Source organism: Dasypus novemcinctus, chromosome 6, assembly GCF_030445035.2.
Source record: "Dasypus novemcinctus isolate mDasNov1 chromosome 6, mDasNov1.1.hap2, whole genome shotgun sequence".
NCBI lineage: Eukaryota > Metazoa > Chordata > Mammalia > Cingulata > Dasypodidae > Dasypus > Dasypus novemcinctus.
The window spans coordinates 124,042,525-124,058,703 of record NC_080678.1 but is presented as its reverse complement, the minus strand read 5'-3'; the positions used below and the strand labels follow the sequence as shown (position 1 = coordinate 124,058,703).

General features: G+C 40.7%; 1 protein-coding gene and 1 pseudogene across 12 annotated transcripts in view; both read right to left on the bottom strand.

Annotated features, from left to right (window-relative positions):
* LOC101434078 (zinc finger protein 596-like) overlaps positions 1 to 1,707 on the bottom strand; it is a 60,754-nt gene extending 59,047 nt beyond the window's left edge. For 5 of the 12 annotated variants that reach the window (XM_058299357.2, XM_058299362.2, XM_058299363.2 and 2 more), the window contains exon 1: positions 1,041 to 1,155. The gene's annotated coding sequence lies outside the window, so the exon portion shown is untranslated. Of the gene's footprint in view, positions 1 to 1,040 lie in introns of all 12 variants that reach the window. The other 7 variants (XM_058299366.2, XM_058299370.2, XM_058299364.2 and 4 more) reach the window with 6 other exon arrangements.
* Positions 1 to 16,179, bottom strand: part of LOC139439098 (myotubularin-related protein 10-like) — a 303,254-nt pseudogene that overhangs the window by 242,644 nt on the left and 44,431 nt on the right.

The following is a 16,179-nucleotide window of genomic DNA, read 5'->3' as shown; positions in this document are numbered from 1 at the left end:
TTTCTCTCAAGGGTTTTGAATGTGTGTCCCCAGTTGTTATTTCTTTATGTCTGGGATTATCTGCCCAGCAAATGATTTCTTTATGTCTGGAATTATTTAAAAATGATGTTTGTGGGAAAACTGGCATCATGATCATGTATGAACCAAACATGAAAACAGCCTGCAAGTACTACTCCAAGACCTTAGGCAGTAACTGAAAATGGGCTCAACATCTTACACTTTGATCATCACTCTCAATGGCTGAAGCCAGATCAAACTGGGGGAAACACAAATGTATTAAGTAGGCCCTACATGGTGTCCTTCATGCTAAACCCTACATCAGCAAATGGAAGCTTAACTTAGTTCTAGCTTTTGTAAGTGCTCCTTTCCCCAGAACCTGAAACATAACAACCTGCCATAACAGGCCAGGTTATTTCCTCTCCTCCTCCTCCAGGAATCTTTATCTGTTCTGTTTCTTTTAGTGCAGGTATTTGTCCCCAGCTCCTCTGATTTGTTTTACTTCTCTTCCTCACACAGTACCCCATTTCTTTACACTTTTCATTTCTGGGACTCTCCAGTCTAGCAGCAGTTCAGTTCAACCCTCCCCTCCATTTTTCTCTGTGAGGCTTATCAGTCAAAGTTTCTTCCCTATCAGTTTATCCTACCTCTGAGAGTCAGACAGGGTCATTCGAGAAAGGTGGGATACCCAGAGAAGTCAGTTCTGCATTAAGGGAATTTCAGTAACACTAACTGGATTGACTGAGTGCACCGCTCGGCCATAGCCATTCTGCTGCGATTTTACTCCCCAACCCCCTAAAATGGGGGCCCTCGTTTTCAGCACCCCTCAGCAGCTGGTTTGCAGCGCTGGATCTCTGTGGGCTTCTGTCTGTGTACTTAGAAATGCGTGAGGTTCTAACTCACTGTTGTCAGTTCTAAAATCTGTTCCCCTGGTAAGAGGCATCCAGGCTGCTTGCTGCCTCCGGAAAACTCCCAGGTTTTGCACGGGACCCACCGAGAGGGAAGGCAGGAGGACCTGTAGGTCCCGGATGGAAGTTTCCTACCTGATACCTTTCTCCTTCTTCAGTTAGCATTTGCGGAGTCCTCCAGTCTCTACCTTTCTCCAGAGTATCAGGGGGATTTTTCAGGGTCTGGTTTCCGTCGCTGTTTGATGACGTCATCAAATCCCATTGAGTTTCTTTTTTTTTCCCCTAAGGTACCGGAGATCGAACCTTGGACCTCCTACCCGGGACGCAGGAGTTCAACCACTTTGAGGTACATCAATTCCCTCATCGATTTTTTTTCTAACTTTATCTCAACTTCAAAAAATAAAATAAGAGACAAAAGGCAGCTTAACAAATTACGGAAGTATTAATTTAAGAAATTCTGTCCAGCCACACTTATCTTAGTTAATCCTAAAAACAACCTCAGTTGTTTCCCCAGTGTTAAGAAAGATACATAGATGGCTCCCTCTACTCCCGCGGGCTCGTGTCGGCCCGCGGGGCGAGGAGGCCGGACGCTCGGCGCTGCCACAACCGCCGCCGCCCGGCTTCTCTGGGTGAGTCCTCCCGCAGCCCCGGCGCTCCAGGCGCCGTCGCGCTGCCTGGCCCCGTCCGCAGTCGGCCGCCCGCTTGGCTGGCCCCGGCTTCTCGTCCCTCCGCGGAGAAGGCGTCGAGCTGCTGCCGGGAGAAGGCTCAGAAGCTGAACCGCCAGCACCAGCTCACTCTGTGCACGCTGCTGAGGGAGGACGACGAGGACTGTGCCGCCTGCGAGGCCAAAGGGGTCGCCGATGTCGCCGCCCTCGGCTGGGGCCTCCGCGCCCGGGACCTTCCCAAGCCCTTCGCATCCACAGAGGATGGTGGGTTTTTTTGGTGGGTTAGGGTGTTATTGAATAAAATAATTGGCGAGGGGTCATTATTATTATTAGTAGTAGTAGTAGTATTGTTTTGACGTTTGAATATTAGCCTGAATGAAAAGGAATTCCATTACTTGAGTCTCTTGGACAGTGGACTTATTTTATTGAAGATTTTAATAATTAGATGCTTTCTGATCAACTAAGTGGAAGAAGAATATGTGGACACTGGGTTGTGTGCTTCATAATTGTTGAAGGTCCGTTTATGGATCCAGAGATAGAAAAGACATAATTTTAGTTTGTTCTGCCCAGCCTTTGAAATAAACTCTTTTTAGCCTGTTAAAAAAGAAAAGAAAAGAAAAAAGATACATAAATGATTAGAGATTGGTTAAATGTCATGACCAACATCTTCTTAATGAAGAAATTGAAGAAAAAATGTTTAATCATATTCATATCTAATAAAACCAAGCCCATAGTTTTTTTTTTTTACTTTTAGCATTGATATAGTACCTTCTTTGCCATTTCTACAAAAAAGATTACAATATTACTGGCTACTATAGTCTATATATTAGTTGTATTTTTCCTATTTATCACCAAATTCTTCACATCTTGTAGATGAAGAACATTCTTGTATTTATAGTATTAACCACAATCTTCATCTACCACCAAAATCACTACGTTATGCAACTCCTAGATTATCCTTATGCTATCTTTCTTTTTTCTTTTTTTTTGTTTTTTGTTTTTTTAATATTACATTCAAAAAATATAAGGTCCCATTCAACCCCACCGCCCCCATCACCCTCTCCCCCCACAGCAACACTCTCTCCCATCATCATGACACATCCATTGCACCTGGTAAGTACATCTCTGAGCATCCCTGCACCCCATAGTCAATGGTCCACATCATAGCCCACACTCTCCCATGTTCCATCCAGTGGGCCCTGGGGGGATCTACAATGTCCCGTAATTGACCGTGAAGCACCACCCAGGACAACTCCACGTTCCGAAAACGCCTCCACATCTCATCTCTTCCTCCCATTTCCCGCACCCAGCAGCCACCATGGCCACCTTTCCCACACCAATGCCACATTTTCTCTGTGGACATTGGATTGGTTGTGTCCATTGCACATCTATGTCAAGTGGGGGCTTAGATTCCACATGGATACTGTATGCACTCCTCCTGCTTTCAGCTGTAGACAGTCTAGGCTCCATGGTGTGGTGGCTGACCTTCTTCAACTCCATGTTAGCTGAGTGGGGTAAGTCCAATAAATCAGAATGTAGGAGCTGAAGTCTGTTGAGGCTCTGGGCCTGGGTATCATATTGTCAGTCCAGAGATTCAAATCCCCTAAATTTATCTTAAACCCCAGCACCAACTACAATTCCAGTAGAGTAGCATGCAAATCTTGTGAAAAGAGATCCCCTCTGAGTCCAGATCCATCACGCAGAAACACCAGCTCCAAAGAAGGGCCAACTGCCATGGCAGTGAACCCCATCTGCCATGACCATAGAACCCGTGGGTCTCTTTGTCCCTCAAAAGAACCAATACCTGGGGTTGTATCTACTTTATCTGTCTCTTAGACTCTGCTCAGTTGTGCATAAGGGCATTCCTTCTGACAACCTCCAGGCTCTTTTTTTAGAGACTCGTAGCCTTATAAACTCATTTCTCCTTTCCATTTCCCCCTTACATTAGGTCAAACAGCATTTTGAAGTCATGTTATTATATGTAGACAGGGATATTCTGCTGATCTGCATTGAACCTTTAATTCAAGGTCATTTTCTAGTTGCATCTTCAGCTGGTATGTGGTAGTGACCCCTCGGTGCCAGGGAGGCTCATCCCCGGGTGTCATGTCCCTCGCTGGGGGGAATGCACTGCATCTACATGCTGAGTTTGGCTTTGAGAGTGGCCACATTTGAGTAACATGAAGGCTGTCAGGAGAAAACTCCCAGGCACAATGCTACTCTAGGCCTTGTTCTTATTGCAGGTGTATAGGCTCACAAGCATAGCCATTAGTATCAGGAGCCCACTATTGGGCCCTCATTCCTTCCTGGTTCTTACCGTTGCACCTGGGGGACTGCCGCTGCTCCCCCAGGGACCACGACAGAGACCCCCCGGCCAGGAACCCAGTAACCCCCCCCAGCTGTTGTTTTTGATTGTTTCCACTATGAGTATATCTAAACATTACCATGTACCCTGGACATATGCCATGTATAACTCTGTCAGCCATATATAGCCTGTCAATAACATTCCATATCAGTATTCCTCCACCGCCATTGTTGAACCACTCCGTGATCCAAAACTTCCTGTAAAGTGAATCCCAACATAATGTCAGTTTTCCTTACTAGTAAAATGGAATATAGCGATGAGTTTAAGGGTTAGATCTAGAGTACATATTGATTTGGAAAAAATTCTACATCCTATCTTTTTCTTTTCTTTTTTTTCCTAATTATTGAGCTTTTCTTCATAAGAGTCTTAGATCACAGTAATTTATATATACAATATACAGTACTCCCACAGATCCACCATAAAACCTTTTCCCTTCCACAGCGATAATCTTTTAACTTATTCATATCATATTTCCTGAAACTGACGTACAGATTCTGAAACAATAGCTTTCAAACAAGGTGACCTCTGTGCTTACAATGTGGTCCATACTTTAGGATGTACAGTTTTCTAAATTTTTTAGTTATCCTATGTTTTGCATTATGGTTTACATTATTAGTCTGTCGTCCCCTATATGTTTTTGGTGTAATATTACATGTTTTATCCAGGTGGAATCTGAGCCTCCTCTTGACATAAAGGTGCAATGGACACAACCAATCCAGTGTCCACATAGAAGAGGTGGCATTGGATTGGGAAAAGTGGACATAATGGACAAAGGGTATGGGGAAAGGCAGGAAGAGATGAGAGGTGGAGGCGTCTTCGGGACATGGAGCTGCCCTGGATGGTGCTTCAGAGGTAATCACCAGACATTGTAAATCCTCACAGGGCCTACATGATGGAATAGAGGAGAGTATGGGCCATGATGTGAACCAATGTATATGAGGTGCAGAGGTGCCCAAAGATGTACTTACCAAATCCAATGGATGTGTCATGATGATGGGAACGAGTGTTATTGGGGGGGGGGGAGAGGGGGGGTGGGGGGGTGGGGTTGAATGGGACCTCACATATATATTTTTAATGTAATATTATTACAAAGTCAATAAAAAATAAAAAAATTAAAAAAAAAAAAAAGAAAAAAAAAATATTACATGTTTTATATTCATCCTTGTGTACTCTCGCGAAACTCCTCTTTTGCCCCCACATTTACCTTGGTTCCATCCATTCCACATCCATTTTCCCCTCCCCTTGAGGCCCACAGCGACAGCCAATCTCCATTTCCCGAGGAGCCACGTCCAGAGATACTTGCAGCAGTGTTCAGGGCCTGACTTTCTCAACTGCCCTAATGCCCTGGGAGCCACCCTTTCTCAGGAGAGATACAGTTCCCTCTATTTGATGGCATTAGTCCTCCCCAGGATGTGGGTCCACCCCAACTCTCACTTCTTGGGTCTCTACCCAATGGTACAACCCACCCTGGCAAAATGAGCCTTCAGCTATTCCCCTGGAGTCCGTCCCACATCAGACCATCCCCCCTTAGCATCCTAAACAGGTACCCCTCCTAATTATATTTTGATACGATTTTCTCAACGTTTTACTCTCAACGAACACCTGACACTCGCCTATGTTCTTATGTTGCCCCTCCCTCCCCCCAATTTTTGGGCAATATTACCCCTCTGCCCATCCCCAACCCCCCTCAAGCCCGCAAAGCCCCACCCGAAGGCAACCCCTTGCCCCCTTTTTGTCCCTTCTTTGTGCTCATACTTACCGCCAGCTCATCATAGATTCCACCCCTGCAGACGTCAGCTCACATCCTTCCTCCACCCCCCGATTTCCTGTAAGCCTCTTTTCCAGTCTCTAGCTCTTTGAGTATGCTATCTTTCAATTAACAGTAACCTCCCTAGACTACACCTTTCAACTAAAATCCTAGGTTATAAATAAGCAGTGTGTGTAATAATCCAGTATAATGTGTCAATATCAACTCTACTCATTACAACATATTTGTAATTGACCTTATTAAACATTCAGCATACATTCAGTATCATCTCCCCCTTCTTAACCAACTTTCTGTCTCCTACTGACCTATATTCTAGTGTTATTTCATAAGCTTACTAACCGTATTTAGTCTGCATCAGTGAGAATATGCAATATTCATCCTTTTGTTTCTGTATTATTTCACTCAACATAGTATCATCAAGGGTCATCCCTGTTCTTACATGCATCCCGATTTCATTTATTCTTATACCTGAATAGTATTCCATGGTATGTATATACCATATTTTGCTTATCCATGTAGCAGTTAATTGGTATTTAATCTGTTTCCATCTTTTAGCAATTGTCAGTAATGCCACTATGAACCTGAGTGTACAAATATCTGTTAGCATCCTTGCTTTCAGTCCTTCCGTATATATTTCTAGTAGTAGAATTGCTGAATCATAGGGCAGTTCTATATTTATCTTTCTGAGGGAACGGCAAATCATCCTCCACAGAGGCAACACCATTTACATTCCCACCAACAGTGAAGGAGTGTTCAAATTTCTCCACTTGATCTCCAGCACCCATAGATTTCTATTTTTATTTTTCAATTGCCATTCTGTAAGGCATGAAACATTTCATTGTAGTTCTTTTTTAATTTATTTTCTCTTTCCTTCTTTTCTTTCTTTTCTCTCCCATTTCCCACCCTCCCTCCACCCCAGTTGTCTGCTGTCTGTGTCCATTTGCTGTGTGTTCTTCTGTATCCACTTATATTCTTGTCAGCAGCAGTGGGAATCTGTGTCTCTTTTTGTTGGTTCACCTTGCTGCGTCAGCTCTCCGTGTGTGTGGCGCCACTCCTGGGCAGGCCGAACTTTCTTTCATGCTGGTCAGTTCTCCTTACAGGGTGCACTCCTTGCGTGTGGGGCTCCCCTATGCAGGGGACAACCCTGAGTGGCAGAGCATTCCTTGTGCACATCAGCACTGTGCGTGGGCCAGCTTATCACACAGGTCAGGAGGCCCTGGTTTGAATCTTAGCTCCCCCATGTGGTAGGCAGATGCTCTGTTGAGCCAAATCCACTTCCATCGTTGTAGTTTTGACCAGCATTTCCCTAATAGCTAGAAACACTGAGCATCTTTTCATTAAGCTATTTGGCCATTTGTATTTCCTCTTTGAAAAAATGTCTACTCAATTCTTTTGCCCATTTTTTAATTAGGTTGTCTGTCTTTCTGTCCTTGAATTTTGTGATCTCTTTATATAACATGGAAGTAAAATCCTTGTTGGATATGTGGTTACTGAAGATTTTCTCCCATTGAATAATTTGCATTTTCGCTCTAAAAAATTGTTTGACACACGAAAGTGTTTCATTTTGTGGAAATCCTAAGTTCAATTTATCTATTTTTTATTTCTTTACTTGTGTTTTGGGTGTAACGGCCAAGGTCAAGATCTTAAAGTTGTTTCCGTACATTTTTTTCTAGGAGTTTTATGGTTCTAGATTTTTAGATTTAGGTTCTCAACCTATTTTGAGTTAATTTAACTTAATGAGGTGTGAGATAGGGTGTTCCTTTTCTTCCTTTGAGAGATGGGTATCCAATTTTCCCAGCACCATTTGTTGAATAGGCTCTTCTAACTCAACTGGATTGGTTTCACAGTCTTGTCAAAAATCACTTGACCATAGATGTGACTCTATTTTGAACTCTTGATTCAATCCCATCAATCAATCTATCTTTATACTAGTACATGCCATTTCTTACCACTTTGGGTAAATAATATGCTTTAAAGTAAGGAAATGAAAATCGCTCAACTTCATTCTTTTTTAAGGAAGTTTTGGCTATTCAGGAACCCATGTGCTTCAAGATAAATTTGATTATTGGCTTTTCCAGTTTTACGAAGAAGGCTGTTTGAATTTGTATTAGGATTGCATTAAATCTATAGATGAGTTTGGGTAAAATTGCCGTCTTAGTGATATTTAGTTTTGGACCCAGGAACATAGAATATCCTTCAATTTATTGAGGTCTTCCTTGCTTTCTTTTAACAATGTTTTATAGTTCTCTGAATACAGGCCCTTTATGTCCTTAATTGTTTATTCCTAAATATTTGATTATTTTAGTCAATATTGTAAATTCAATTTTTTCCCTAACTTCCTCAGTTTGCTCATTAGTGGTATATAGAAACTCTTGATTTTTTGCACATTAATCTTGTATTCTGCCACTTTGCAGAGGTTGTCTATTAGTTTTAGATTTGCTGTGGATTTTTTTGGATTTTTTAAGATAGGGTCATATTAATAGGGAATAGTGAAGTTTTCCTGCTTCCTTTCCTATTTGGGTGTCTTTCATATCTTTTACTTGCCTAATTGCTATAGCTAGAACATCTAGCACAATATTGAATAACAGCAGAAATAATGGGCATCCTTGTTTTTTTCAGGATCTCATTGGGAAAAATGATCTTTTGCCATTTAGTACGCTGTAGTCATGGGTTTTTCATATGTGACATTTATCATATTATGAAAATTTTCTCCTGTTGTTACGTTTCAGAGAGGTTTTATCAAGAAGCGATGTTATATTTTCTCACATGCATTTTCTGGACCTTTGAGATAATAAAGTGACTTTTTTCTTCAATTTCTTAATGTGATATATTACACTGATTGATTTTCTTATGTTGAACCATCCTTGCCTACCTGTTTTAATACCCATATGATCAGGGAGTGGATGTTGCTCAAGCAGTTGAACACCTGCTTCCCACAATAGAGGTCCTGTGTTTCCACTTACTAGTGCCTATTAAAAAGAAAAACAACAATAAGCAAACAAACAAATATCAGCTCAGGGGATCCAATGTGGCTCAGTACTTGAGCACTGGCTTCCCACATATGAGGTCCTGGTTTCAATCTCTGGCACCAGTAACTCAAAACAAAGAACATGATCATGGTGTAAAATTTTAATGTGCTTTTTTATTTTATTTTATTTTTTTTGCTTTTGACTTTTTAAAAAGATAAATAAATCACAAATAATGTTACATGAAAAAATATGAGGTTCCCATATGTCCCACTCCACACACCCCACTCCTCCACATTGACAACATCTTTCATTAGTGTGGTACATTCATTGCATTTGATGAGTACATTTTGGAGCATTGCTACGCAGCATGGATTATAGTTTTTTTTTGTTGTTGTTTGTTTAGTTTTATTTATTTTTATTTTATTGAAATATATCACTCATACATAAACATACATAAACAATAAATGTATAATGGTTGTGAACTTACAAAACAAACATATAACATCAAACAAACATATATATCATCTCACCCTACCACCAATACCTTGTATTGTTTTTAAAACTTTTAAACTAATGATTAAAGAGCATTGTAAAAATATTACTACTAAACAAAGTATTTTTCCCCTAACCAATCCAATTATTATTAACTTTATATCATTTATATATGAGCATACATAAACAATGAAATGTATAGTAAAAGTTATGAACTTACAAAGCAAACATGCATAACATCATACAGGGGTCCCATATATCAACCCTCTACCAACACCTTGCATTGTCGTGAGGTGTATGTTACAAATTATGAAAGAACACTGGCAAAATCTTACTACTACACATAGTTCTTATCTTACATTTGGTGTGTTTTTCCCCCAACCCACCCTAATATTATTTTTTAAATATATTTTTTATGACAGAAATTGTAAACGTTTAAAACAATCATGCATATGTGCAGAATTCCCAAACAACACCCCTCCATCAACACACCACAATGTGGTATGTCATTTGCTACAGATAAAATAATATCATCTGATTATTTCCACGTCCATAGTGTACATTTTGTGCACATTTTCCATACTGCCTCAGTATCAACACAGTACATCTTTTGTATAGATGCAAGAATATTATTACTACTAACCGCAGTCCATAGGTGACTCCAGCTGTATTTTTCCATGCTTCTCCACATTCCCAACACCCTGCAGTGGTAATAAACATTTGTTCTAGCTCACAAAGGACACTCTTGCATCTGTACCATCAACCACAATTCTCACCCACCTCTTGGTTCACTGTGCTATCCAGTTCCTAGATTATTCTCAAGCATTCTGTCAATTGGCATTTGCATAACTAGACTATCATTTTCAGTCACATTCCCATTTATAAACTAGCTGTTACTCACTGTGGGTTACCATCCACTCTATACATTTCCACAATTTTACAGTAAAACTAATTAAAATTTCTACATACATTAAACATCAGTAGTCCACTCAGTCCTTCTCTAATCTCCTTTAAGAATCCACCACCTACCACCAGGTCTTGAAGATATTTTTCAATAATTTCTTCTAGAACTTTTATGGCTCTTGCTTTTATTTTTAGTTTTTTGATCCATTTCGAGTTAGTTTTTGGATAAGGTGTGAAATAAGGGGCCAGTTTCCTTCTTTCAGCTATGGATATCCTATTCTTTTAGCACCATTTGTTGAATGGATTGTTTTGCCCAAGCTGTGTGAGTTTGACAGGCTAGTGAAAAATTACTTGACCATACCTGTAAGGGTCTGTTTCTGAACCATAAATTTGGTTCCATTGCTCTATTGTGTCTGTCTTTAGATGAGTACCATGTTGTTTTTACCATTATAGGTAGGTATTATGCTTTAAACACTGGAGATGAGGTTCACTTTTCCATTTTATGATGTTTCTGACTATTCAGGACTCCTTACCCTTCCAAATAAATTTAAGGATCGTGTTTTCAATTTTTCCTTTAATGCTGGTGGAATTTTTATCGGGACTGCTTTAAATCTGTATATCAATTTGAGTAGAATTGACATCTTAATGATATTTAGTCTTCCAATCCATGAGCATGGAATTTTCTTCCAGTTACTTAGGGCTTTTTTTATTTGTTTTAACACTGAGTTGCAGTTTTCTGAATACAAGTTCTTTAAATCACTTGTTAAGTTTATTCCTGACTATTTGAGTTTTATCTGTCACACTTTGTTTTCACCACTCTTTTGACACTTTTATTTATTTTTATTGATATAATTGTTATTACTAGACTCTCTTCCAGGCCCCTTTCTCCTGTCTTTTCTTTTCAAACTCTAGCACACCCTTTAGTATTTCCTGAAGTTCTGGTCTCTTGCTTAGAAAATCTCTCAGTTTCTGTTTATCTGTGAATATTCTAATTTCACCCTCTTTTTTGAAAGAGAGTCTTGCTGGATATATGATTCTTGGCTGGCAATTTTTCTGTTGTATCTTAAATATATCAGACTACTGTCTTCTTGCCTCCATGGTTTCTGGTGAGAAATAAGCACTTAATCTTATTGGGTATCCCTTATATGTAATGCATTGCTTTTCTCTTGCTGCTCTCAGAATTCTCTTTGTCTTTGGCCTTTGACATTCTGATGAATATGTATCTTGGAGTTGGTCTATTTGGATTTTTTCAAATGCGACTATGTTGTGCTTCTTGGACAGGGATATCTATGTCCTTCAGTAGGGTTGGGAAATTTTCTACCATTATTTCTTTAAATATTCCTTCTGCCCCTTTTCCCTCCTCCTTCTGGGATACCCATGACACATGTTTGCATGCCTTTTGCTGTCATTTAGTTCCCTGAGACCTTGTTCAATTATTTCCATTCTTTTCTTAATCTCTTCTTTTAGATGTTCACTTTCAGAGGCCATTTCTTCAAGATCACCAATCCTTTCTTCTGCCTCCTCAAATCTGCTCTTTTATGATTCCAATGATTTTTTAATTTCATTGATTGCACCTTTCATTCCCATAAGATCTGCTGTTTTTCTATGTATGGTTTCAAATTTTTCTTTGTGCTCATCCAATGTCTTCCTAATATCCTTAATCTCTTTAGCCATCTCATTGAATTTATTAAGGAGATTTGTTTGAACATCTATAATTAGTCATCTCAACTCCTTTATGTCATCTGGAGGCTTATCTTATTCCTTTATCTGGGGCATAGCTTCCCGTTTCTTGGTGTGGATTGTAATTTTTTGTTGGTGTCTTTGCATCTGGGTTACTAGAGTTTTTTTCTGTGTGTAGTTTTTCTCTTTAGTTAGGCCTTCCTATAATTTCTCCTATGCTGGTTATGCAGTAGGAGCCAAGCATGTAGTTGGTGCTATAAACTGTGGAGGCTCAAGCTGCCTTCATTGCACCCGGGACCAATGAAGCTTCTTCCAACTTTCCCCTTTGCCAGGGATAGGGACAGAGTCACAGCTATGTGGGATGATCCACATGCAGGCCTAGACTGTAGTTGCCCAGAGAGACTGATGAAGCTTCACAGCTGTGAAGCTTTCTCCCCTGCCTAGGGCAGGGATGGAGCTGCAGTTATGGACAGCAATCTATGCAGTGTGGGTCCAAGATGACTGCAGTTGCCCTGGTAGACTTCTGATTTTCAGTCTATGCTAGCCAAAGTCCCCTGCAGTTACCTGTAAGGCTGGTGCAGGGCTCCTCAGGCTCCTCCCTGCCAGAGGTGGGGCTGAAGCCTAGGCAGGCTGCAGGCTGATCTGCATGAAAGAAACTATCAGCCTGGCTTCCCCTCAGCCTGGGGGTGGTATCAGAATGGTGGCTACTGGCCTCTTTCTGACTTAGGCTGGTTCTCACTCCAGCTGTTCCCAGGGTTATCTCTTAGCCAGCAAAGTCTCCCAATCAGTAGCCGAAATCAGCAACCAACTGTCTCCTTCTCCCCTGTTTCTGTGAAATGGAGCTAGACCTTCAATATGATCTGTATGGGAAGAAGCCGGCCCCCACCAGCACTGGGATTTTTAGTCTGCACCACTTCCCCTCATGCCAGGTGCGGAGTTAAGAATGCAGCTCCTGGCCTCTCTCTGATCTGGACAAGTTCAAACCTTAGCTGTTCTCAGGATCATACTGTAGCCCACTGAATTTCCTCATCATAGCTGAAATGGGTGCCCAACTGTCTCTTCCTCCCCAATTTTGGGGAAGTGGAGCTTTCAATTCCACCCATGGAACAACTCCCAAGCTGGCTTGTGCCTCCAGTGGAGGATGGGCACTAGCCTCCATGGCATGGAGCACTCTACTTATGAGTCTTCTCTGCAGATGGGCAATCTCCTTCCACTCCCCAGGGATGTTGCATGATACCCTTCTGTCCTCCTGGAGCTCCCAAAGAGGTGCTTCAGCTTCCTCCAGAGAGCTCTGGGTGTTTGCTAACTGCCCTGTAGCAGGAGCTGACTCTAGGAGTTCCTTACTCCACCACCATCTTGCTGGTTCTATCTATTTATTTATTTTTAGTAATAAATTGCCTTTTTTTAAAAGATACATAAATCACAAAAATGTTACATTAAAAATATGAGGTGCCTTGTATTGAGAGTTCTGCTATAGATCCTCATATATATAGTCATATAATATTTGATAAAGCCACCAAACCCTCTCAACTGGGAGAGAATGGCCTATTCAACAAATGGTGCCTAGAGAACTGAATATCCATATGTAAAAGAATGAAAGAGGATTACCAACTCACACCTGATACAAAAATCAACTCAAGATGGATCAAAAACTTAAATATAAGAGCCAAAGCCATAATGACTTTGGAAAGCAGTGTACGGAAGCATATACAAGACCTTGTAATAGGAAATGGCTTCATGAACTTCACACCAAAAGCACGAACAGCAAAGGAGCAAGTAGATAAATGGGACTTCCTCAAAATTAAGCCTTCTGCACCTCAAAAGAGTTTGTCAAGAAAGTGGAAAGAGAGCCTACACAATGGGAGAAAATATTTGGTAACCATATATCTGATAGGAGACTTATAACTTACATATATAAAGAATTCCTAGATCTTGAAAATAAAAAGACAGACAACCCATTTTAAAAAATGGGGAAAAGATTTAAACAGACACTTCTCCAAAGAAGAAAAACAAATGGTCAAGAAGCACATGAAAAAATGCTCCAAATCTCTAGCTATCAGGGAAATGCAAATCAAAACTACAATGAGATACCATCTTACTCCCATAAGATTGGCAGCTATGAAAAAAACAGAAGACTACAAGTGCCGGAAAGGATGTGGAGGAATGGGAACACTCATCCACTGCTGGTGGGAATGCAGAAGGATCCAGCCATTCTGGAGGACAATTTGGCAGTTTCTCAAAAAACTAGCTAGAGATTTGCCATATGACCCAGCAATTCCACTGCTGGGTATATACCCAGTAGAACTGAAAACAAGGACACAAACCGATATATGCACACCAATGTTCATAGCAGCATTGTTCACTATTGCCAAAAGTTGGAATCAACTCAAATGTCCATCAACAGATGAATGGATAAACAAAATGTGGTACATACATACAATGGAATACTACTCAGCTTTAAGAATGAATACACTACAAACACATGTGATAACATGGATGAATCTTGAGAACCTTATGTTGAGTGAAGCAACCCAGGCATTGAAGGACAAATACTACATAACCTCAATGATATGAAATCAGTAAACCAAGCTGCCTTAGAGAGCTAGAGACTGGATGATAGGCTTAAAGGAAATTAGAGGGTAGAGGAAGGATGTAAGCTGACACCTACATGGGTGAAATCGGTGATAAGCTGGAGGTAAGTATTTGTACAAGGAAGGGATAAAATGGGAGAAGGGGTTACCTTTGGGTGGGGCTTTGAGGGTTTGGGGGGGCTTGGTATGGGAGGATAGGTAATGTTGCCCAAGAAATTGGAGGGAGGGTGGGGCATCATACGAACATAGGAGATTGTCAGGTATTTGGTTGAGAGTATAATGCTGAGAAAACTTTTTCAAAAATATAATAAGGAAGGTTACCTGTTTAAGATGCTTGAAGGGGATAATCCAACACAGGACAGGCTTCTAGGGAGTATGTGAATGCTCATTTTGCCATAGTGGGTTATATCATTGGATAGAGACCCATATAAGAAGAATGAAGGTATACCCACATTCTGGGGAGGACTGATGCCCTCAAATAGAGGGAATTGTATCTCTCAAGAGAAATGGTGGCTCCCAGTGCATTAGGGCAGTTGAGCATGTCAAGCCCTCAGTACTGTTGCAAGTATCTCTGAACATGGCCCTTCAAGCAATGAAGATTGACTGTCACTGTGGGCCCTAAGGGGAGGGGGAAATAGGTATTGAATAGATGGAACCAATGTAACTGTATGGGCAATAGAAGTGTTTCACAAGATTATGCAAGGATGGATATAAGACATGTAAAATTACACCAAAAATATATAGGGGCTGATAGGCTAAAATGTAAATCATAATGTAAAACATAAGATATCTAAAAATTTAGGAAATTGTGTAGTCTAAAATATAAACCACAATGTAAACCCCAATGTTACCTTGTTTGAAAGCTATTGTCTCAATATCTGTACATCAGTTTCAGTAAATATAGTATGAATATGTAAAACAATTATTATTGTGGAAGGGAAAAGGGTTTTATGTTGGATATGTGGGAGTACTGTAAATTCTATATATGAATTACTGTGATCTAAAACTTTTGTGAAGATAAGCTTAATAATTAGAAAAGAAAAAGGATGTAGACACTGAGGAAAAGATGGAAGAAGTTGCCTTGCCAACTTGCATACAGGGCAACACTTGTTGCAGTGATGGAAGGCAAAACATCAAAAGCAAAGCTTTTGCATTTTTAAATTTTTTGATACCCCAATTTATTTTTACCTTAATTTTTCTAAATTAATATGTATTCTATATCTAGCCTTTAAACTCATCGCTGTATTCCATTTTACTATTAATGGAACCTGGCAATATATTGGGCTTCACTTTTAAAGAAGTTTTGGATCACAGAGAGGTTCAACAATGGCAGTGGAGGAATACTGGTGTGGGATGTTATTGACAGGGGACACATGGTTGACAGGGAGTTCTACACGGCATATATCCAGGGTACATAGAAATGTTTGGATATTTTCATAGTGGATACAATTAAAAACAACACCTGATGGAGTGCTGAGTTCCTAGCCAGAGGAGCTCTATCACAGTCCCTAAAGGAACAGCAACAATCCCCCAAGTGCAACGGCAAAGACCAAAAAAGAAGGAAGGTCCAACAATGAGCCCTTGATACTAATGACTATGCTTGTGAGCTTGTGCACCTGAAATAAGAACAAGGCCTAGAGCTGCAAGGTGCCTAAGAGTTACCTCCTGAGAGCCTCCATGTTGCTCACATGTGGCCAGTCTCAAAGCCAAACTCAGCATGTAAATGTGTTGCCTTCCCCCCAGCATGGGACATGACTCCTGGGGATGAGCCTCCCTGGCACTGAGGGATTACTACCAAGTACCAGCTGATGGCCTTGAATAAAAGGGTCAACTCGGACCAGCAG